Source organism: Lontra canadensis, unplaced genomic scaffold, assembly GCF_010015895.1.
Source record: "Lontra canadensis isolate GAN:19392208 unplaced genomic scaffold, GSC_riverotter_1.0 scaffold25, whole genome shotgun sequence".
Taxonomy (NCBI): Eukaryota; Metazoa; Chordata; class Mammalia; order Carnivora; family Mustelidae; genus Lontra; species Lontra canadensis.
Genome location: NW_022631019.1, coordinates 9,886,855 through 9,911,479, shown reverse-complemented (window position 1 = coordinate 9,911,479; position 24,625 = coordinate 9,886,855). Strand labels below are relative to the sequence as shown.

The following is a 24,625-nucleotide window of genomic DNA, read 5'->3' as shown; positions in this document are numbered from 1 at the left end:
AGCCCGGGGGGCTGCAGGCTACTCATTTCAAGGCAGGTGTTTACTTGGATACAGACCTTGGTGGGTAGGGCAGGGGCGGGGGAGAAGAGAGTGGCTCTTGACAGTGCTCCCTCCTTTGCTTTCTTTAAAAAAAAATTACAGTGAATTGATCATGTTGGAAAAATTGGACAATTATTTTTACAATGCCTTGTGTCTGATGGCCAGGGGTGAGGTGAGGAAGGGAGAACAAAAGATGCAGCTCTCCCTGTCTAATTCTCCTGGTCCGGCATAAAGCATCATTTCTCATGATTGCTGAAAATTGCTCACTGGCCTCAGGGCCTCAGGGAGGACATTAAAGGGAAGCTGAGGCCTTTAAACATGCTCATTGCACTGGCTTTGTTCTGAAAATTATCCTCATCACTGTAGATATGCTCAAGTTTTATGAGTTAAGGAGCAGTAATAGACTGGTAGGAGGCTCGAGCCCCCGGCTGCAGGCCGTGGGCTGTGAGTGTGATGCCTTTGAGCAAAGGGGGGAGTGATTCTCAGCTCATAAGCTGACATGGTTTTATCTAGGAGAGACACATGGCTCTCTGACTCACCGAATTTCCATGCAAGCTCTAACTGGGACGCATCAAGGGAACATGAGTGTTTTCAGAACCAGCTTCACAGAGGAGGAGGGTGAGACACACTTTTTATCAAATTCCCCCAGAGGACAAAAGGTCTTGATTCAGGGTCATTGGTGAGGAAAGTAAAGTGCCAGGCAGGGAAATAAAAATAGCTGGGTGTGCTTGTAGGGTCTCTGCGTGGCATCTTGGTTGAGAAATAGACCCTGGAATCAGACACACCGGAGTTAAACCCTGTTTCCTCCACTGACCAACTGTCCAAACTTGGGCAAGTGACTTAACATCTCAGGGCTTTGGTTGTCCTCTCTGTAAAATGGGTACAACAACAGTCCCTACCTCTCACGACTGTTTTAAGAACTAAACATATGTAAGTATTAAGCACCAAGAAAGCTCTCAATAACTGCTAGCTGCCACCATCACCACCACCACCATCATTACCACCACCACCATCACCACCACCACTACCACTGCCATCACCATCACCATCACCACCAACACCATCACCACGCCTACCACCACCATCACCACCACCACCATCAACATCATCACCCACTATCACCATCATCACCATCACCACCACCATCATCACCCACTGTCACCATCATCACCACCACCACCACCATCATCACCCACTGTCACCATCATCACCACCACCACCGCCATCACCACTACCAGTACCACTGCCATCACCACCACTACCTTCACCATCACCACCATCACCACCACCACCATCACTACTGTTACCACCACCATCATCACCACCACCACTGCCATCATCACCCACTATCACCATCATCACCATCATCACCGTCTAATTTAATATTGGCTCCACTACGTACTACGTGACTCCAGGTAGGCCGTCCAAGTCTTTGTATATGTGCATTAGTTTCCTCATCCATAAAAGGGAGATCACCAGAGTATTTGGCTCATATGAAGTGAGATATTTGTGTTAAGGATGTGACTCAGTGGCTGCAGGCACAATGTCCCATGGTTTTTAGGCCCTGCCACTATCTCCATCCTAAGATGAGGCAACTGAAGTTAAAGTGCTTCCTGAAAGTCAGAGATTTAAGTGGGGCTCTTAGCTGCATGTTTCCAGAACAGCCCTGAAGACCAGGATCTGGGTGCAAGTGTGTCCCAGCAGGAAGTGGTAGAGACAAGAAAGGGAGACAGGGGCAGGCAGGAAGCCAGGAGAAAGTCCACTGAGGAGCAGGAGGTCACTGCAGGCCTGGGATTCAGTTCTGCTGGGAAACTCCAAGAAACATTGTGGGTCACATCTCTGAGCTGTCCCTCTGCAGTATCAAGGGATATTTATTTATATTATTATATGTATTTATTCCTCTCCTTGCATTTTCCATGGCCACAGTGCTGGAGACTGGAAGTCCAAGTTCATGGTGCTGGCAGGGTTGGGTTCCGATGAGGTCTCTCTTGCTGGCTTGCAGACAGCTACCTTCTTGCTGTGTCCTCACTTATATGACCCTTCCTTGCATGTGCATGTGAAGAGAGCGAGCTCTCTGATTTCTTCTCACAGGGCATTAATCCCATCATGGGGGCCCCATCCTCATGACCTCATCTAACCTTGCTCAGCTCCCAAAGAACCCACCTCCAAATATCATCACACTGGCAGGGGGGGGGCTAGGGGGCTCAACATATGAATTTTGGAAAGACACAAACATTTAGTCCATAACCGCTAACTTCCCATAAAAGGAACTACACAGATGAATCTCAAAAATATTTTGCTATTCCTTATGTTCCACAAATAAGTGATACCATATGATAACCGACTTTCTCTGCTTGACTTATTTCATGAGGCATAATCTTCTCCGGTCCCATCCATGTTGATGCAAAAGCTGGATATTCATCCTTTCTGATGGCTGAGTATTATTCCATTGTATATATGGACCACATCTTCTTTATCCATTCATCTGTTGAAGGGCATCTTGGCTCTTTCCACAGTTTGGCTATTATGAACATTGCTGCTATGAACATTGGGGTACTTATGGCTCTTCTTGTCACCATATCTGTATCTTTAGGGTAAATACCCAGTAGTGTAATTGCTGGGTCATAGGGTAGTTCTATTTTTAACTTTTGAGGTACCTCCACACTTTTTTCCAATGTAGCTGTACCAACTTGCATTCCCAATGTAAGAGGGTTCCCCTTTCTCCACAGCCTCTCCAACATTTGTTGTTTCCTGCCTTGTCAATTTTTGCCATTCTAACTGGTGTAAGGTGGTATCTCAGTGTGGTTTTGATTTGAATCTCCCTGATGGCTGATGATGATGAATATTTTTTCATGTGTCTGCTAGCCATTTGTATGTCTTCTTTTGAGAAGTGTCTGTTCATGTCTTCAGTCCATTTTTTTTCTTCTGTCCATTTTTTGACTTGATTATTTGTTTTTTGGGTGCTGAGTCTGACAAGTTTCTTGTAGATATCAGCCCTCTGTCTGCAGTGTCATTTGCAAATATCTTCTCCCATTCTGTGGGTTGCCTCTTTGTTTTGTTGACTGTTTTCTTTGCTGTGTAGAAACTTTTTTCTTGATGAAGTCCCAAAAGTTCATTTTTGCTTTTGTTTTCCTTGCCTTTGGAGACATGTCTTGAAAGAATTTGCTGTGGCTGATGTCAAAGAGGTTACTGCCTATGTTCTCCTCTAGGATTTTGATGGATTCCTGTCTCACTTTGAGGTCTTTCATTCATTTAGAGTTTATCTTTGTGTGTGGTGTAAGTGAGTGGTTGAGTTTCATTCTTCTATATATAGCTGTCCAATCTTCCCAGCACCATTTATTGAAGAGACTATCTTTTTTTCCATTGGACATTTTTCCCTACTTTGTTGAAGATTATTTGACTATAGAGTTGAGGGTCCATATCTGGGCTCTCTATTCTGTTCCATCAGTCTATTTGTCTGTTTTTGTGCCAGTACTATGCTGTCTTGGTGGTTATAGCTTTGTAATATAGCTTGAAATCAGGCAACACGATGCCCCCAGCTTTGTTTTTCTTTTTCAACATTTGGAGTCATAGCATGGACGCCATTAGGAGAAGGAAGAGAAAAATGAAGGAGGGGTATCAGAGGGAGAGATGAACCATGAGAGACTAAGGACTCCAAGAAACAAACTGAGGGTTTTAGAGGGATGGAGGGATGGGTTGGCCTGGTGATGGGTGTTAAGGAAGGCATGTACTGAATGGAGCACTGGGTTTTAGGGGGTGAAGGGAGGGGTTGGCCTGGTGATGGGTATTAAGGAGGACATGTACTGCATGGAGCACTGGGTTTTAGGGGGTGGAGGGATGGGTTGGCCTGGTGATGGGTATTAAGGGGGACATGTACTGCATGGAGCACTGGGTTTTAGGGGGTGGAGGGATGGGTTGGCCTGGTGATGGGTATTAAGGGGGGCACATACTGCATGGAGCACTGGGTGTTATATGAAAACAGTGAATCTTGGAACACTACATCAAAAACCAATGATGTACTGTACAGTGACTAACATAACATAATAAAAAAAATGAAATATTTTGCTGAGTGGAAGAAAGTGGGCACAAAGAGTACCTACTCTATTTTTAAACGAATTTCTAGGATAGGCAAAACTAATCTATGATAATAAACATCAGAAAGGAAATGGGCCCTGTGGAAGATGGGTATTGGCTGGAAAGGGGCCTGAGGGAACTTTCTGGGAAGGTAGAAATGTTCTAGATCACGACTGGGGGAATGGTCCCACAGGTGTATACATGTTCAAAGCTCCCTGGACTGTACAATGGGATCTGTGCGGCCTGAGTGAATTTCACCTCATCAACACGCAGCCTTAAAAATGAACAAATAGGGCTGGGGAAGAGTGTTGTGATGTTCAGGGAGACTTGGTGTTTGTGCATATGTGTGCATGTATTTGTGTGTGTGCACATATGTGAGTGTATGTATATGTATGCACGTGTGTGCATTTACATGTGTGCATATGCATGTGTGAGTGTATTATGTGTGTGTATATGTAAGTATATGTGTTTGCATGTATGTGCATGTGTATGTGTGGGTGTGCATGTGTGAATGTATGTATAATGTATGCACATGTTTATATGTGTAAATGTATGTAGGCATGCATGTGTATGTGTGCATGTATATATATCGGTGTGTATATATATGTGTGGGCCTGTGTGTGTGTATGTGTGTATGTGTGGTGGGTGTGTATGTATATGTGTGGGCATGTGTGTGTAAGTATATGTGTGTGGGCATGTTTCTGTGTATATGTGTGCGCATGTGTGCACCTACATGTGTGCATGTGTGTGTATCAACCTGTACATACACCTGTGTGTGTACACACACACACAGTTACCAAGAAAGGAACCACAACCAATCACAACAGGATGTCAAAGAACCAAAGGAAAGTGCCCCCCCGAGCCCTCAGTGTGGACTGCGAATGCGTGGGCCCCAGCAGGGGAGGCCGTGTGGGTGGTGCCAGGAGCAGACTCATTCACGTGCCTGGGGGAACAGAGTCCACAGCCTGGAGGGTTGGTGTGATTCATCAGCTGACACCCCATGAATTACATCTGAGAGCTCCTGGCTTTTCCTTCCCATCTTGGTGGGAAAAAATGGCGATGTTTCACCGCTGCAGAACTGAACTGTGACTTCCATTTTACAATTTACATAGTTGATTTCATGTACTTTTGGCAGTTCAACCACATTTTCAATAGTTATGAGAAAAGCTGCTTGCCTGAGGAGTTAAAGGGGAGTATCTGCTGCTTTTCCACGCCTCCCCACTGCTGCGAGGCTCCCAAGAAGGCCGGAATTGAGGAGGCGAGAGGGACACACTCTTTGCTTTTAGCACAATTCTGAGTGACCTTACTCTGCATGCCTACATTTGGGTCCCCGTTGTCAGCCACGTCTTCCCTCCCCGTCCTCCACGCTGGGACTTGGAATGATCTGAGGCTTGAGTAAAGATGTTACCTCCCCCACTTATTAGTTTATTAGGCTTGGTTTTTGGGTAAGTTACCTTGTCCATTAACTTGTAAAATGGATCCCCAAAATGCCCGTCTCCAGAGGCTACTCTGAGGTTGAATGAGAAACCATCACCATGGCTGGTGCGCCAGCTTCCTTCCACCCGACTCTCCGAACCACTGCCTGATTCAGATGTGCTGGTCTGCCTTGCCTTTATATACTTTCTTCTTTAATGCACTCATTTAACTGTTCGTCTCTTTAGTCACTTACTCATTCCATCACTCCGTGAATATTTATGGAACATTTATAATTACAAACTGCGATAAGATCTCTGAAGAAAAGGAACCTAATTTTCTGATTGTGAAATAGCAGGGCTTGACTGAGTCTGTACGGTCAGGGGGGATCCAAGAAGGGGGGCATTTGAGCTGAGATTAGAGTCGGGGGAGGATACGCATCCTGTCTGCCTGCCCATTCCAGCCTCTATGGCTTTGTCCAAAATTGAGGGCCCTGTCCTCCCTATTTTCTATCAATTCCAATCCCTTAAAGACTCAGCTCAATTCCTGTCCTCCCTAAAAAGTCACTTCCCAACGAGGCTGTGCCCAGCACCCTGCTGAGGCGCGCTGTAGGAATTACAGCCTGTTCCCCACAGCCCGCCAGTGAAGAGAATATCTTGCAATAAACACATAAATAAATAAATTCTATAGTAGGATAGATGATGGTAAGAACAAAAGGGGGAAAAGAGGGGGAAAATGGAGTTTGAGAGATCATAGGGCAGAGGGGGTGGTGGCAGGAGGTGTTAGAATTTTAAGTAGGGAAATTGCGAGGAGTTTCTTTGAGAAGACAGCATTTGGCCACATTCTTGAAGTTAGATGTGTGGTCACCTGGGGGCACATGTTCCAGAGAGAGGGAATGGTCTGTGCAAAGCCCTGAGGCAGGAGCCTGTCTGGTGTGCTGGAAGAACACCCAAATAAATGTGGCTAAAACCAAGCAATCAGGAGACATGGGGGTGGAGGTTGAGAAGGCAAAGCTGGGCAGGATCATGGAGGACCCGTGAGCATCCCCCAAAATTTGACTTTTATTCCCCGTGAAATGGATTTGTGTACTAGCTCTGTTAGCCGGGAGAACCTGGGAAATCAATCCAACCCTCTAAGCCTAGTGATCTCATTTGCACAACGGGAATGCTGCTGCTGCTACTCACGTCGACTCCACCACAGGTGCCTGTGGCAAGGATGACATGAGATGAGGCTCTCAGCCCAACGATGGGAACCCCACAATTCCCCAATCATGCTACAGTTGTTCCCATTTGTTATGGTTGCATTGTTGTATCTATGATCTCTACTGATTTTGGAACAGGAAAGGTACTAGCCTTTAGTGAGCCCCGGATGCATGTCACAGTCAGTACCTCCCCTTGTATCCCAGCAAAGCCACTTCCCAAGTCCTTGGGAGAAGAGGTCCGACCCCTCTTTTAACTGATGAGCAAACCGCAGTTCCAGAGAAATGAAGTGTCTTACAAGGGGCTTACGAGTGTCCCACGGCTAGTTCATGGCTCAGCAGGACTTCTAAGACATGCCACTCTCTAGTCAATCAGAACAAGAGGAAAGGGAGCAGAGCAGAATCGTAGTGCTAGAATGTTTCTGCCAATGATGCCCTCGCCTACCATGATGCCCTTTGAGTGAACAGAGCACAGAGACCTGGGAGGGCCATGTGGGGCCCCATTCCTCGGAGATGTTGATGGGATTTCACATGGCTATTCTTAGGAGTGCCCATCATCTCCATTCTGTTTACAACTTAAAATCCAATTTTCTAGAGCTTTGCTGAATGGTTTTTGAATGGTGATGGGAGAATAAAAGCCATCATGAATTCTAAGTATCGGTAGAGACCTAAACATTTAGATCTTCCCTGAAGCTATTCTCTTTTGGCCACACCATGGAAAGAAGACGGATGATTTGGGCCTGGGTCCGGTATTTCCATCCTTGTTCAGAAGGAAGAAATACTGGCATGCATAGAGAACCAATTTAAAGCCGTTGCAGAATTTAGAAAAAATCTGAATGGAGTTCAACTCGAGCTAAATATAATGAATTGTTGGTACTGAATTCTTGTTTGATCTGATTGAATGTAACTATTTCTTTCATGTCCTTCACACACTATTTTTTAAATGCCGGAACTTACAGAGACATTTCAAAAAGTATTACGGTTTCTGCTTTGCAAGGACATTTGAACTGGGGTGGTGGTGGGGGTGGGTGCACACCCTGCGGGATGTCTGTAAGCATCTAACTCTCACATGTGCTCCCTCACTGGAAAGCATGGGCCTTTCTGAGCTCATTGATTGATCTGAACTCCTGAGTTAGCAGGGTAAAGAGTCATGGAATGTTCGGGAATTAAGCACAGAGACTGTGCTGACTTAGTCTCACTGAATGAGTTCAGTCCTGTCACAGTCTTTAATTAAGATAAGCTATCATATGTGGCATCTAGACTCGGCATAAATCAGAATGTGGTGGGACTTACACAGAACATGGCTATAACTTTGCCAGAACCCTTGTTCAAACTTGATAGATTTCGGGTCAAGGAAGCCAGCCAAATATTTAGTGGATCCATTGACTGGGCTGTTGCCAATAGTCGACTTGAAGGACATCCATTCTCAAGAGCTGGGGCTGTAGTCCATTGCAATGACACACATTAGGAAGAACACCGTTTGAAGTTCATTTATAGGAGATCCACTATGAGTCTGTGTAATCATTTATATTAATGAAGACCTAGAAACTTGAACACAACCACAGGATAAAGTCACCTGCATAATTTTGCCTTGAGGTGAGCACAGACTTGCATGGTGGGCAGCAAATACAGACCAATGGCGTTCTCCCTAAATTATGACTGTCACACAACAATGACCATCAACTCTGTATGGGTTACCAGCAAATACATATGCAGATACTCAACACATGCACGCGTATATTAAAGGCTTTGCTATTTACTTGTTTCTCTTCTTTACAGTTGACCAAAAGGCTGAGTGAGGTGGGACAGCCTCATAAAGGTAACTAATAATAGTGCTGACTCTGTTTTATAAGAGTTTTGTGTATACTAGACACCATAACAACAGAAGGAGGAAGGCACGATTATTTGCCCCAATTGATAGATGAGGAAAATGAGGCAGAGCGAGCTTATGGAACCTCCCTATAGTCACAGAACAAGGATTGGGAAGTTAGAGGGAAGGGTAACCCACATGGTGAATCTCAGTCTTGAGGATGCTTACACACCTTACGGTCCTACCTCAAGTGTCCCTTCCTTAGAAAAGCATGTCTTGACTGCTGCAGGCTAAGTCAGTCCTGTCTTGGGATGTCCCATCAGTCCTCATAGAAGTTAATGATTCCACGTTTATTGGTGGGACTGGTTGGTTAATATCAGTCTCCCCCATAGAGTGACACTGGAAGTGCCGTGATCTTCACTATTGTGTCCTGTACCTAGCTCTGCCTGACACACCGTTAAGTACTTTGTCCAGAAATATTGACTTAGTGAGCGAATTGGAGCCAAAGGACTTGGACATTTTGGTCTCTATTTCCTTGGTCTCCCTCCTGACCATCCCAGCAGGCCCATGCAGAGTTCCCCATACACCACCAGGCTTCCGAGTAGATTGGCTCAACATGGGCAATGAGTTAATTGTTGAGTAATTACACACCACTGGTGTCCCATGGAAAAGCGCGGACCACAGTAGGGTCAGCCTGGGGGCTTAGTGCACCATTCATTCGTTCATTCTCTCACGAATACTTAAAAAGCAGTTCTGTGCGCCAAGCATTGTTCTAGTCTGAGCACATGGTTGTGAGTTAATCAAAAAAAAGTTCCTGCCCTTCATGAAGTGTACAATCAGGTGGGGTTGAGGGGAGGAGACAGACAGTAAACACAAAAGTAGGTAAGTCTGATACACGCTCTACAGGAGCATGCAGGGGGCAAACAGCTCAGAGTCGAGGTGGAGGCGATAAAGGGTGAAGATCAGCTGTTTTAGACAGTCATCAGGGAGACCTCTCTGACATGTGATATCTGAGTAGAGTCCTGAAGAAGGTCAGAGTGGGAGCCATGTGGACGTCTCGGGGAAGAATGTTCCAGAAAGAGATGTGAGAGGGAAGATACAAAAGCCCCGAAGTCAGAGTGCGCTTGGTGTATCTGAGGAAGAGTCAGGAGCCCAGTGTGGCCAGAGCAGAGTGAGCAAGGGCTGGGGGAAGGAAGATGAAGTCAGGGAGGTCCTGGGGCTGTAAGTCTGAGTGAGCTGAGAAACCACTCTGAAACAGTCTCTCACTTAGGCTGAAATTTCAAAGAGCTGTCTTCCTTCCAAATCTAGATAAAAGAACTTTCTAGAGAGTGGGGGATAGGTGAGAGGCAGGCAGTACAGCATGTTGGTCAAGGGCATGGAATCAAATAAACTCAGGTCTGAATCCCAGCTCTGCCACCTCCTAGCTGGGTGACCTGGGACAAGATAAGCGACATCTCAGAGTCTCGGTCTCATCACCTATAAACTGGGACCCATCATGCCTCCCTCATCAGGGCCATTGGGAAGACCAAGGTAGGTAGTAGATATAGAATATTTGGCTCAGGGTTGGGTCCCCAGGGGTTGAGAGATGTCCCAGTCTTATTGCACTGTTATTTTTCTCCTTTAGAGATTTGATGCTGGTCCCCAGCACCCCAGAAATGGGGCTTGTGGTGTCATGGCAGGACCTTTCCTGGGACTCTGTGGGGTGGAGATCTAATGGCAACTCTTGAGTTCACCAAGAACCTCCATCTTGGTAAGCTGGCTCCTGGGGAGGCAAGAGGACACCCTAGCTGGAACTCGAGCTTGGGAGATGAAGCAGACTAACAAGCTTTTCTGATACCCCCATCTATGGCAAGAGCTTCCTGGGGCTTTGGGAGATGTTGGGTCAGGCTCCATCTCCCATAACCTGATCCTAAAGACAAGCATTCAAATGCAAGGTGAGAACACAGGCTAGTCTTGGCCAATCCTTGCCCAGCTGGGTTCAGGCTGGCCTCCAAGGAAGACATGGATACAGGAATGACCCCCTTCGTCCCTGCTTCAGCTTTGAACAACACACCTTCAGTGAGTCTCAGAAACCCATCAGGGCCAGGGAGAGCTCCATTTTGTTAGAGTGACTTACAGTCTTTTGTGATGTGCTTCCGCATAACTTTCCTCCCTGCTGGAGAATGCCAAAAAGCCAAAGCTAACGTAAGAAGAGCTTTTGTTAAACCAAAGCATATTTGTCAACCCAGAGAACAGGTTGGCAGTGGCTCAGCAAGCAGCAGGGGCCTGGAAATATCTCTGGCCCTTCTTTCCTCTGGCAATGCAGCTTTCGAGCCTTTGGTAGGATCAGCTGGAGGCTGGGCCAAAGATGAGGAAATGAAAGTGGCTGGGATGTGTTGGAAGACAGGTGTAGATGAGCAAATGGGCCCACTGCAATGTAAACACCCTGAATATCTCCCTGGTATTTGCCCTTATGAGGTCCCTTATGTGTCTGTGACTTTGGGGACTATCATGTGGGGGAAGCTGTGCATTGCACAATTCTAGAAGGCACCATTAAGTCAGTGTTCAGAGAATGGTCCTTGACAGGACCATGCAGTGGTGGCTCTGAGCAGTGTGGGTGAACTTACTAGTCCTGCAAGCCAGGGGACTGACTCAGTGGGAAGGAGGATCTGGACCATGACATCAGACCTGAGCTTAAATCCTAACTAGAATTAGGTTATCATAACCTAGAGTGCTATAGACTCTAAACAAAGGGCCTAATTTCTCTCTGCCACAGCCATCTAATTAGCAAAATGAAGTAATTCACCTATTGAGCTCAGTCATGGAGGGGATGAAATGGAACAAGGTAGGCGAAGTTTAATAATCTTGACAGTACTGACTGTGGAGTGTAAACTTGGTGCCATTACCTCCTGTAATCTGCACAACACCCCGAGATATGTGTGTCCTCATCCCCTAGAAAACAAAGTTGAGACAGAGAGGTCAAGCAGTTTGCCCAAGCTTGTCACATTGGTTGGGACTCTTTCAGTCATATCAGAAAGTCAACTCAAACTGCCTCAAGTAAAAGAGTAGATTTTGTTGTGTCAGGTAACAGAAGCATCTAGAGTTGCCTTCAGTCACATCTGTATCCAGGGGCTCAAATTACATGCCTGTCACTCTGTTTCTCCCCTCTACCTTTGGCTCTTTTGCTGTTGTCATCCGTGGCTTCATTCTCAGTCAGGGGCCTTTCCTGTGCAGACCAGGCAGAGTTCCTGGCTTATGTGGCCTTCAGTGCCTGCCTTCTCAGAGAGACAGAGTGCCTCTTTGCCAACAATTTCAGCCAAAGTCTCAGGACAGGGCTTTGATTGGGTGAGCCTGGGTCATAGGTTCACCTCTGGAGCCAGGCCATTAGAAGTCAGGCCAACTGAACCATATGGACCAAAAATGAGAGAGGAATTAGATTCCAAAGTTATACGTCCACCGTGATTACAGAGGGGACCCATGTGGGGAAGGGGGTGTGAATCCAGCTCTGCCCGTCACGTGGATAAGTGGTACCTGCTGCATGCACCTGCTGTATCGCTCGTGACTGCATGCATTGTGAGTAGCTCAAGTCTTCAGATTGCGGGGGTGGGACGACATTCGGGTCATTTTTTTTTCATAAGAGATTTTATATATTTACTAGTATTTGCCCTATTGTTGTTTCAGGGATGTTTTAATAGGAAATCAAATGAACTGATGTGAGAACATGTGGACACGTATAAACGATGTTAACTCTTTCAGTGGATCCGTACATCTGGTACCTCCACATGACCCTGGGAAAAAATCAGAGCACATGCTCTTTCCCTTCTTCTCACAGAGGAGGAAACAATGGAACAGGGTTTCAACCATTTGACCAACTTCAACGTGGGGTTGGTGTTCCAGCACGGATGAGACCCAAGCCTGCAGACTCACAGTCCAAAACTCATCCATGGACAATGTTTCTCAAATTGTATTCCAAGGAGACACCAGGCTTCCAAAGAGGTGCACTGGGTGGGAGGGGGGGGGGGGGGCAGGGGCTAAGCAGGTAGGACCTTAGGATCTTCAAACCAGTTTCCATGGGACTAGCTCCTTGCTTTTTTTTTTTTTTGCTTAATGAAATAATAATTCGTGCTATATCTATCTATCTATCTATCTATCTATCTATCTATGTATTTCACTGTTCTTAAAAGTTACAAAACCATGGCTGCAGACCAAGTCAGCCCTTAGAAAAAGAAGCCCCAACCAGTTTCATAGTCAGAAGTCAAACAGAGTTGGGGAATGTTACCAGATGAGCTTCCATATGGAAAATCCTTCTTCTACTAGAATCCTAAAGAGAACGGAATGGACTAGAATCCGGCCTTTGGCAATGTCTAAGGATGCTCACATCGCCCACAGAAGGAGTAGCTGCCATGTCTTAGAGATGCACCTCCCTCCCGGACCACACAACAGAAGTTTATCAGTGGTGAGGCTTTCTGTGTATGACATCTTTTGGGTGTAAGGATGTTGCATCAGAAGCATATAACTGAATTTCAAAGTAAGGCATCATGTGTTTTTAACCCTTGAGGGAGCATCTGGACCAAATACAACCCCACAGTGAGATCTTCTTTTCGTTTCCCTCTCTGGCAATAAAGGTCCAGGTCCAGGTCCAGGTCCAGGGGAGAGAGAGTAACAGAAATAAAATACAAACAGCTGTTGAGTATACATCACTAAAGATAAAGCTCTTGTGGAGCAGGATGCTGTAGACTGACCCTCTAAGAGCTTCTGTGCTGTGTGGCCTTTGCTCTGGGCCAGGCTACCACTGTTTAAGTCTTCTGCCTGTGCTCTTGAAGGAAACAGAAGGCTCCTCCCCACTGGGTTGTTACAGTAATTTAATTCATGCCCGCATGCTGACTGAGCAAGTGTTCTTAGGGTAGTTTGCTGAGTAAACAAAGACACTCATGGATGTTCTTTGAAGCATACTCCCATCTCATCAGAACACAGAATACAAAACTCACCAGCGAGAGCCACAACACCAGCTACAATTTAAGTTTAAAATAACAAAGGTAAAAATACTGAGTTGCCTATTTTCTCCTTTGTTCACTGTGGTTTGGCCGGATGGGTTCCCTTCGCTGATGAAATTTCTCAGAACCTTTGCTCTGCCAATACCTATTGTGAATATCAAAGACAGACTTTCCAAATCCCAGTCACCGAGGTTTTTAAAACTCATTTTGCAAAGTGATGACACTGGTTTTGGAGAATTAGCCTGGCAGCCCAGGTACCACACACACAGTCATTATTTTGTTATATATACCTTCTCCTTGGGTGGTCATCGCCTGCACGATTAGAAAACCACCTGAAAACTGGGTTGTCATTTAAAAGTTCCTCTGTAGCTATTCATTTAGACCCTGGAAATGTCTAATAGACCCTAAACCCTGTGCTGTACATGGAGTTCGAGGGTCCAAGCCCCATATCAGCATTTTGAAAAGAGTTACATTCAGGAATTCTGCAGCTAAAAGAGTCTGAGAGACTCTTTTTGGAGAGTCACAATGACTGTTGGCACAGTAAAGGTCCTGAAAAGTTCTGTAATAAAGACACCCATTCAACAATATTTAGCCCAGGACTTTTCAAACTTATCAATAGAATCTGCTTATAATCCAAAGACTGACTTTTGGGAAACATGGGTTATTTGACATATAGTGTCTCAGAATCATAGCTCTATTACTGTCCTCAGATGATAACAATAAATATAAAGGTCAGCTGTGCTTAGTAGGGTTTCATAGGAAAGAACATTTCAAGGGCTAGCCAGGGACAAGAGATGTGTTCTCTCTCAGGTTGGTTCTCCTTGTCTTCTCCTAGGATGGGATTTCAAAGCCGTGGTTGGAAGACAGAACCTAGCATCTCAACAAAGCCCTTGACAAGAGAAGAGTATAAAGTGATATGAAATCAGGTGTTGAATGGGGTGTTAGAAGGGCCCCTGCGACATGAGAAGCATCCCACTAATTACTCTGGTTAATATTTAAAACTCACTGGGAGCATTCTTCCCCAAATAATGTAAGAAAGCAACAAACCATTTACATCCTTTGAAGGCACATTGTGGAAGACTGACCCCTACACAGACAGAATACACCCTAATCCCTGGCAAATCCAGGAAAAAAGTGAATTCTTCATGGAGCATCTGGGACAGAGCCCCAGCTCTGGGCACTCACGTCCTGTGACAAGAGTGTTAGCCTGAGGTACAGATCCTATGCTTCCCCCTCTGTGATTTTGAGAAAGCCACTGACTTTCTTTGAGCCTCAGTTTACTTCTCTGTGAAAGGAGAATAAGAACATTGTCTTCACAGGGTCATGGGGAAGATGAAATAAGGCATATTTATTACCTATAGTGCATGGCATAGACTGGAACAGTGGGCCCTGCCTACTGACAGAAAGCTACCAGAAGACAAGTTTCTTCCCCTTGAAAATGCTCAATAAAACTCACATAAGAATGAAAAACATAGGATCAACTGTCCTTTCTCATATGCTGCCTGCGCACTCAATACGGACAACGGCACTTGAACTACAGTCTGGGGGTTTCAGATAAGAATTCACAGGGGGCAGTTCCTAAGTGGGGAGGTGGTCACCACAAGACTCCATCTGGCCACCATTTCTGAAGAAGCCTGATTTTTCTTTGTACTCAGAGAAGCATCTTGGTTGATGGACTCATCAAACTCACGAGACACTGAGAGATGAACCAGAAGCTCATTTCATGTCTGTGAGTGGGATGGCACTGGGGACAGCCATTTGGCAGGTCTTACTCTAGACAAACCACAGAGAAGAAGTTGCTTGGGGGAGGATACAATCAGAAGACAGGAATTGGATCTCCTAAAAAATCCCTCCCTCTAGCCAGGAAAGTTGGATTCATTGTCTAAAACACAAGGCTTGCTCCCTAGAGAGTCTCAATTTCCTTGTTTGAGGCTGAGACATTCTGACAAATTCCTAATCTCCAATTTCATTTTCCTTTTCTTTGTATCAGGAGCACCAGAAAACTCACAACATGCTTCTATAGGTAGAATTTTCCATAGAGTTCTCTACAGGTAGAATTTCCTTGCCGTGGTTGGTGTAATGACAGTAATAGTAACCGTAATGGCCACCATCTATTTTGTGCTGAGCACATTGTAAAATCCTGTAACACATGCTACTTTCTTTACTCACTGTCACAAACCCTCATGGCCTTAGACTTTACTGATGAGGAAACCAAGACTCGGAGAGGTTAAATAATGTTCTCTGGAATCATACAGCTATGAAGTTGTGAAGCTGATATCAGAACTCAGACCTTCCTGACTTCGAGCTCCTAACTTCTCATCCACTCCACATTTAGTAAGGTGTTTCCGGTCCCAGAAGGCTCATGTCTGTGGGGCCACAGGTTCTTTGAATGGCTACAGATACACCCTGGTTCCATGAGGAACTCTGTATGGACCACCTCTTGTGATGGACAGGTCTAGGGATACCAAGTCTCTATATGCAGTTTTCCTGTACTTTCCATTTCAAATGATGACATTTTCTAATGTCCCCAGAGACTGTGACTCTTCTTCTTAGGGCCTCTGCACAGAGCCTATACCTAGACTATCCCCCCAGCTCCCTGCTTTTGCTCCAGGCAGTAGGGAATATCTTCCTTCACTGATGGTCATTTGAAATGATGGGTTTCATTGACTACATGGACGGTTTAAATGCATTGTATACCCAGAAGTCAAAGCTAGTTTTCCTGGGGACTTCTTTATTCACCTTTATGAGAAGGTGGAGGTCAATTTAAGCATCTTTCTTTCCAAATCAGCAGCCAGAGAAATGCCAAGAACCTTACTACAGGGCTTTTGCTGTCCATAACAGTCAGATTGACTCAGTAGCTACATGCCATGGGCTTTAAAAAACAAAAACAAAACTGTCCTGCTTAAAGGTGACATATAATCAGTAGAATAATACATGATAAGAATTCTTAGGGACTATCATTTGCTTGTTTATATATAATACAATTACAAATTTAAGTAATCATTTCTTATATTCCTGTCAAGGTGAATGTGTTCTGATTTACTGCTGACATGTCCTTCTGGGGAAACTGGATGGTCGCTTGATGCTGTATCTAGGAGTCAAGTGTCATTCGAAAATATTCTCTATCAAAGCAGAATCCGTCAGTGTCCAAACCTGTTGTTCATATGCATCTGGAATTTGAGTGCAGATAAATGACAGCACGGTGGGATCAGACATAGGACAGAGCAACATCAGGGGGTACCAAACAGCTGATTCTGTCAAGAGAATCCCTGAATGCAGCACGGCAATGAACACTTCTTTCCATTTCTCTGCAAATCTCTGAGCAACGCATTTTCTTCTCTGCCCCTCAGTTATGCTTCCTCTCGTGTGTGGCGTGTCTCCCCACTTGGCTGGCCACAGCCTTCAGAATCTCTCTCTGTTTTCTTCCCCCTTCTTCTTGCCAGACTGGAGTGACGTCAGTGAGGTGGTTGGTGGCATGTGGCACTCTTTGGAAGTGGGCACACTTTGGAAGTGACCTTGCTGCCTTAGTACAGGTTCTCTCAGCAGCAGATCTGAGCCAAGAGAAAGAGGTTCCCTGGGGAGGTGGGGCTGACACTGATTAGGGAACTGGGGGAGGGATAAAGGAGGGACAGACTGCCAAAATGTTTCTTCTATTAAACCTGCCACCTTGGAGAGTGCTTGAAGATGCATTCTAGGGGGAGTTTTGGGAAACTGAGCAAAGTCCACATTTTGGAAGTATTCAGGCCAAGAGCCAAGAGGAGCTGGGGTATTTACACACCAACTCCTGAGAGCTTTTGGTTGATGGCTGCATTCCTTAGCACATCTGGTCTACCAGATGCCCCTAGAGGCAGGCAAGACCATCAGTTTCACCTCCAGAACACATCTGGGTTTTGTCCATTTCTCAGTCCTCTGCTGCTGCCCTCCTCCTAGAAAGTCTCCTCTCCTTCTTGTCCAGATTAATCTAACAGCCTCTGGACTGGCTTTCCTACTTTGGCTAATAACGCAACTATTTTATAATGAAATAGTTCGTGCATACTGGCAAAACCAAACTGAATAACGTTTCAGAGCTCAACCTGCCAGGGAGCTCTGCCACATCTCAACAACTTGCTTATACGTGCCTCACTTCTTTAATGGCATTAAAGTTTTGGAGATACAAGTGAAACTCTCGGTGTGTTGCTTCTTGATCTCCTTGTCTTCCATTCCTCCCCGAGAGGTTGATGTTTATCATTGCCATGCTGGCTCTACTTTTTGCTACATATCTATGCATCCCATACACACAGATATGCTATGTCTATAGAAGATTGCTTTACATTTTTCCCCAAACTTAGGAAATTGGCATCATGCCAAATATATCATTCTGAAACGCCCCCTCCCCCGGGCATTATGCTTTATGTTTTTGCAGTTGCCTGCCTTGCTCATGCACACATCTCTGGGTCAATCATTTTAACCGCTGTACAGTATCGCCTTGTGCCAGGATTTGACAGGTTTTCACCTGTTTTTCTCTGGGTGGGTTACAGGCTGCACCTCTCCCTAACCACCACAAAAACTTTTCTCCCCCTGTTACAAATAGTGCTGCAATAAGTACTTTTTGGCTTTACCCATTTCTTTATAAACATGTGGGAATCTTTTTTGGGTATATTCCTAGAATTGGAAATGCTGAATCCTAGAATATGCACACCCACAGTGGTACTAAATGCTGCCAAATTCCTCTCTAAATCGAACTAATTTGCGCTGCCATGGGCAGCGTATGAAGAGTCCTGTTTCTCTGCCTCCTCACCAAACTCTTAATGTTGTCATTATTGATTTCTGCCGGTCTAGTCCATAACAGGTCATGAGTCTTGGGCATTTCTGTCCCTCCTGTGGTGCCTGGACAGAGGGGCCTTGCCAGGGTCGAAGGGGGTGGAAAAGACCTTGCTTCATGTTGCATTGCCCTGAGGACTAGCGAAGTTCAAGATCTTTCTTAGGTGCTTATAGGCCATTCAGCTTCTGTCTTTTGTGAATTTTCTATTTATACGCTTTATCTTCAATTCTATTGCATTATTTGGCTTGTTCTTACTGAATTGTAGGTACTCTTTTTGTATTCTGTATGCTAACTTCTGTTTTTGTTTTATATGTAAGTACCTATCTCCACTCTGATTTGTGTTTTTACTTTCTTTTCAGTGACTTCTGCTTCCTAGATATTTTCAGTTGTAATATGGCCAGATGTATGATATTTTCTTAATCATCTGTACATTTTGAAGAAATGTTGTAGGATAGTTTCCTGTATTTCCTTCAATGTGTTAAAACGTCACCATTTTTATTGTGGTTTTCTCCAATTGGGATGGATTTTTATGTGTTGAGGAAAGGATTTAATTGATTTTTTTTTTTTTTGCATGCAGAAAAATGGCAATCCCAGTACTTTTTTTTTGTCAGTTTATGCTTTTTCTTACTGATTTATAATGCCACACCTATTATGGATTAAGTTCTCATATACATATGGGATTTAGGTCCAACTGCTCTATTTCATTCTGCTGATCAATTTGTCTATCTCTGAATTATTACAATTTTATAGTGTCTATTTAGGAAGGAAAGTCCTTCCCCATATTATTCTTTTTAAAAGTCATGTTGCCTCCTTGCTTTTCCGTATAAATTTCCATAGACAATTCTGTTAGGCTCATGATTAGAATTATATTAACTTTATAGACTGATTTGGGAGAATTTCCATTCGATAACATGGACTTTCTCCACTAATGAATATGTCCCATTATCTCCGTTTCTCTGGGTCATCTTTTATGCCTTTCAATAAGTTAGAAATTACTCCATAAAGGCTTATTCCTAGGTACCTTTAAGTTTTTATTGTTAGTGCATACGGTATCTTATTAAAACGGCATTTTCTAATTGTTTTGGCTGCTATATACAATTGAGTTTTGTGAACTTGTTCCCAGCAAAATGCTGAATTCCCAACTTGGTTTTATTGGTTACTATGTATATCCTTTGAGTTTCCTATGTAGAAAATTTTGTCTTTAAATAGAAAATTTTTTTTCTTTCCAATTCTTAAGTATTTGAATACTTTTACTTTAGCTGTTTCCTGACAAAAGCACAGAGCATGCAGACTTTGTCTATACATCAGGGAGTCTGTCTTTTAAGTACTGAGATTAGTTTGTTTATACTGTTTATGATTCTTGATATAGTCAGATTTATTTCCTGATACATTGGCACCTATTTTGCCACTTTTTTAAAAAAGATTTTATTTATTTGAGAGAGAGAGAAAGTGAGAGAGAGGGGAGAAGGTCAGAGGGAGAAGCAGACTCCCTGCGGAGCTGGGAGCCCGATGCGGGACTGGATCCTGAGTCTCTGGGATCATGACCTGAGTGGAAGGCACTGCTTAACCAACTGAACCACCAAGGCACCCTATTTCGCCACTCTTATTTTGTACTTGCTATATGTTGTATGTGTTCATTATACTCCCCCCTTTCTTCCCTAGTATCTATTATATTGGCCATTCCCTTTTCTTTTTTTTTTAATTTAAATTCAATTAGCCAACATAATGTACATCATTAGTTTTCAGATGTAAAGTTCAGTGATTCATCAATGGTGTATAACTTGCAGTGTTCATCACATCACGTGCCCTCCTTAATGCCTGTCGCCCAATTACCCCATCTCCCCATCCCTCTCCCCTCCGGCAACCCTCAGTTTTTTTCTAAGAGTTAAGAGACTCATGGTTTATCTCCCTCTCTGATGACTTCCCATTCAGTTTTCCCTCCCTTCTGCTATGTTCCTCTGCACTGTTTCTCATATTCTGCACATGAGTGAAATCAGAAGATAACTGAACTTCAGGGTATGATACTGAGTGAAATAAGTCAATCAGAGAAAGACAATTATCTATGGCTGTTCTCTTTTAATCTAACATATTGTTACTATGGTGTATTTTAATTCCACTTTCTTTTATAGTCTTTAGGTCATAATTTTATTATCATTTGGTTCATTTGATGTCTATTTATATTTAATCACATATTTCCCCATTTCATGGCTTATGGTAGCTTTTTCTATCTTACTATGTCTTTTTGGGTTTTTGTCCTTCTTTCTGAAGTACACCGATGACCAGCTTCAGGAAGGTTCTGTTAGTGGTAAACTCAACGTTACCCACCTGAACATGCCTTTTCCCCTACACTTCTGAATGACAGTTTGTTTTTGTAGGGAATTTAAAGATACCATCCCACTGTCTTCTGGGTTATATGAACATCCGACAAGTGTACGGTCTCTCTGGTCACTGCCCCCTGCACTTTTCCTCTGGGTGCTTTCAAAGTCTTTTGTTTGTTTTTGGTATTCTCCAGCTCCACTACTGTGTGTCTCGCTGTAGATTTATTTTTGTTTCTCCTTCCTATAACTTCCCATATATTCTCAATCTATAAACACCTGTTGCATTGTTTCATGGGGCAGCGGTAACAAATTACCACAAACTTGGTGACTTGTGACTGCTTAAATGTGTTCCCTGTAGCTCTGGAGGCCAGAAGTCCAAGACCAGTGTCCCAGGCCCAAATCAAGGTGTTGACAAGGCCATGCTCTATCTAGAGGCTCAGGGGTGACTCTGTTACTTGCCCCTCCCAGCTTCCAGTGGCTGCTGACCCTCCTTGGTTCCTGGCCATGTCACTCCAATCTTCTGGGACAGCATCTTCAAATCCTCTGTTCCTTTGTCCCACTGCCTTCTCGTCTGTGTGAATTCTCCTTCTGCCTCCTTCTTACAAAGGACCCTTGTGACGATGTTTAGGGCCCACCTGGGTAATCCATCTCAAGAGCCTTCGCTGAATCACCCCTGCAAAGACCCTTCTGCCAAAGGCAACATTTAAAGCTTCCAAAGACCAGAGCTTGCTATCTTTGGGACGGCCATCATTCAGCCTACTATATGTGTCTACCATCAAAACTCTATAAATGCTCGGGCATAACAAATATGAATATCGATTTCATCCAAATTCTCTCTATTCTCAGATTCTGGAACCCCCATTAAAAGTAAGTCGGACCCTTTCATTTAACCTTCTATTTCATTTAACTTTTCTCTCTTGGTGCATTGCCTTTTAACTCCACGCAATACAATCCGAGTGATTTCCTCATGTATATCTTCGCGTTTATTTTTATTTTCATATCTGCCCAGTTTGTTTAATCTATCATCTAAAAAGTTGGATTTATTATTTTTACCTAGAAATTCTATCATGCTCTTTTTAAAACCTGCCCTTTTTCTATCCTTACAGTATCTGTCATATTCTATTTTTTAATGGCCTCTTTTATGACTTCAATCATTTTAAATACATTATGTAACCTTTTACATAGTTATTTTACCTGGAGTTCTTTAGGAGGAGAGTCTAGTCCTTCAGTTTCCTGGCCTCTGTAATCTGACTCTTGCACATGGTGGAACTTTTCCTTGTGCATTTGTAACTGGAGACTGGAGGCACGTTCTCAGCAGGAATTCTTCTATGGGATTTTTTTTTTAAGATTTTATTTATTTATTTGACAGAAAGAGATCACAAGTAGGCAGAGAGGCAGGCAGAGAGAACCGGAGAAGCAGGCTCCCCGCTGAGCAGAGAGCCTGACGTGGGACTCGATCCAAGGACCCCAGGATCATGACCTGAGCCGAAGGCAGAGGCTTTAACCCACTGAGCCACCCAGGTGCCCTCTCTATGGGATTTTTGTGCCACTTGGGTTGAGGGTACATCTCTCTCAGGAAGTCAGCCATGTGTTTGCTTTTTCTGGATTCCCCATGGAATCTAGATTCTCCATCACAGTTTTGCACTGGCGTTTTAGTTTCTTCTCAACTTGGGGACTCTGGGGTGATGTGGGTAGAATAAATTTGAACCCCAAACTGATGTGAGAGCAAGTTCTTGGTATTAATTTTCAGAGGGTTTTCTTTAACAGAACCGAGACCAAGTAACCCAAGTTCTGTAGTTACCTACTGGAGCGCACAGGTGGTTTCCCTCCTTTTACCCTTTCATGGGGCCAGGGAGCATTAGCCCTCCCAGAGTCTTACTTCAAGGGGGAAACTCTCATTTCTTACTATCATTTGAGTCCGAGACCTCAATCTCTGTACATTTCTAGTCATTAAAAACTCTAGTTCCTATGTCCTCCAGATAGATAGTTTTTCACTTCATCTTCTGCTTCTGGTCCCTTGAGACACTTTTGTTTCCTGGGAGCTCATCTACGCATTTTAAAATGATGTTTGCTTTTTTGTCAAGCATTTCTAAGTGTTTGTGTGGGAGAGTTGCCACCTCAGTCACCATGCCTTAGCCAAGCTGGTCTTTCCGACAATTCCTAGAACACATCATGATGTTCTTTGAAAAGAAGTTTCTGCATTAAAAAACAACAACAGCAAAAAGGCTCTGCATTTAAAAATGTCTCCTCTGCCTGGAATGTTTCCCATTGGCTGGGTTTTCCGCACCCTTCTCATCTCAGATGGCATGTCATCTCCTCTGTGAGGTCCTTCCTGAGCTCATCTCCACAGAATGACTGCCATTATCCTTCATCATACCCTCTTCACCTCCTTTGTGGAATTGATCATGGTCCAAAATTGCCTTGTTGATTTATTTGTGTACTTGTTCACGGTCACAATGCTTCCTAGAATAGATGATGTGGGAATCTTACCTGGCTTACTCCACTCTGTATCTCCAGTGTCTAGAATAGTGCCTGACACACAGTGAGTACTTTTCTCATGAATATCTACTGCACGAACAAAGGCCTGTCCCAGGAGATTCCGTCCATGCCCAGACAACACTTGCAATAAAGCCATGATGTTCTAAAGAGCTAGGAAAGATACATACATCCCCAGGGCCCATGGCCCTGAATCCTTTCCCCACTGTATAAATTCTAGTACTCAGAAGGTCCAGGCCCCAGCAAAAGAAGAAGAGTTCACATAGAATGTTTAATAAAATCAAACCATTAGATTTCTCTCCTTGAGAGGAGGTCATTCTTACCATGTGCAAGTCCTGGCCCTAGAGACAGCCCCTTGAGAGTCAGGGACCTGCTTGCCTTAGCCAAAGTCAAGCAAACCCATACTCCGGCCCCCCATGGAGGTGATACATCAAGCTGAGAGGTGTGGGAGAAAGTAAAAGTAGCACACAGAATCCACACAAAGTAGCAAATAATGGAACCTTTAAAAAAAATATTTTGGGGATGCCTGGGTGGCTCAGTCAGTTAAGCATCTGCCTTCAGCTCAGGTCATGATCCCAGGGTCTTGGAATTGAGCCCCATGTCAGGTTCTCTGCTCAGCGTGGGAGTCTTCTTCTCCCTCTCCCTCTGCTTCTCCCCCTCCCCCTGTTTGTGCTCTCTGTTTCTAACAAGTAAATAAATAAAATTAACAAAAGGCTAATTTCCTCATTTTGAAAACAATATAATCACTTTCCAGTAGCTCTAAAAATAGAAAAAAGAAACCACTCTTAATTAAAGACCCACCATAAGCCTCAGTAATCACTCTAGTGATATCTATCTGTTTGGTTTTCAAAACCATATTTGGCTTTTTTTTTTTTTTGCCATTCTTTATCAAGTACTCACTTTATGCATGATCTCAATTTACATACTGCTTTGAACTATGTGTGACCAATTATTCCCATTTAAAAATGAGATCACAAGGGCACAGAGAGATCAGGTAACTGGTTCCAGTCTCAGGTAGGCAATGGGCACAGGAAGGCTTGGCCCCAGGTCCGCCTGATTTCAGATCTTGTTCAAGCTTTTCCTATGGCTTTGACATTACACTGTTTCGACCCACCCCCTTTTTCTATGGGGCTGTGATCACAATGAACTTTGTGTCTCCTCTTTTTCTTTTTCCCCACCGAATATCACAAGCTGCTTTTGCCCACTGTGGGAGAGTCCATAGGCAGCTCTTTTAATGGTCAGTGGGAGGATATCTGATCACTATTCCTTCCTTTGCCAAGGGCAAACTGACCACTTTGGGGAATAGTTCAGCCTGACCCTATAAAATTGAACACTTGCATACCCCATGTCCCAGAAATTCTTCTCTTAGGGACTTATCCTAAAGAAAAAATTAGAGGCAGGCCCCAGCTGCTACAGAGCATTGTTCAAATGGAAAAACTAGGAGAGACCCAAATATCCATCAAGAGGACAGATGTTTTCCTGTGGTATCTAAACACCCACAGC

The 24,625-nt window shown here is 44.1% G+C and overlaps 1 protein-coding gene across 2 annotated transcripts in view; it reads right to left on the bottom strand.

The window, feature by feature from the left end:
• Positions 1 to 24,625, bottom strand: part of KAZN (kazrin, periplakin interacting protein) — a 1,022,442-nt gene that overhangs the window by 563,077 nt on the left and 434,740 nt on the right. The gene's annotated exons all lie outside the window — the stretch shown is intronic.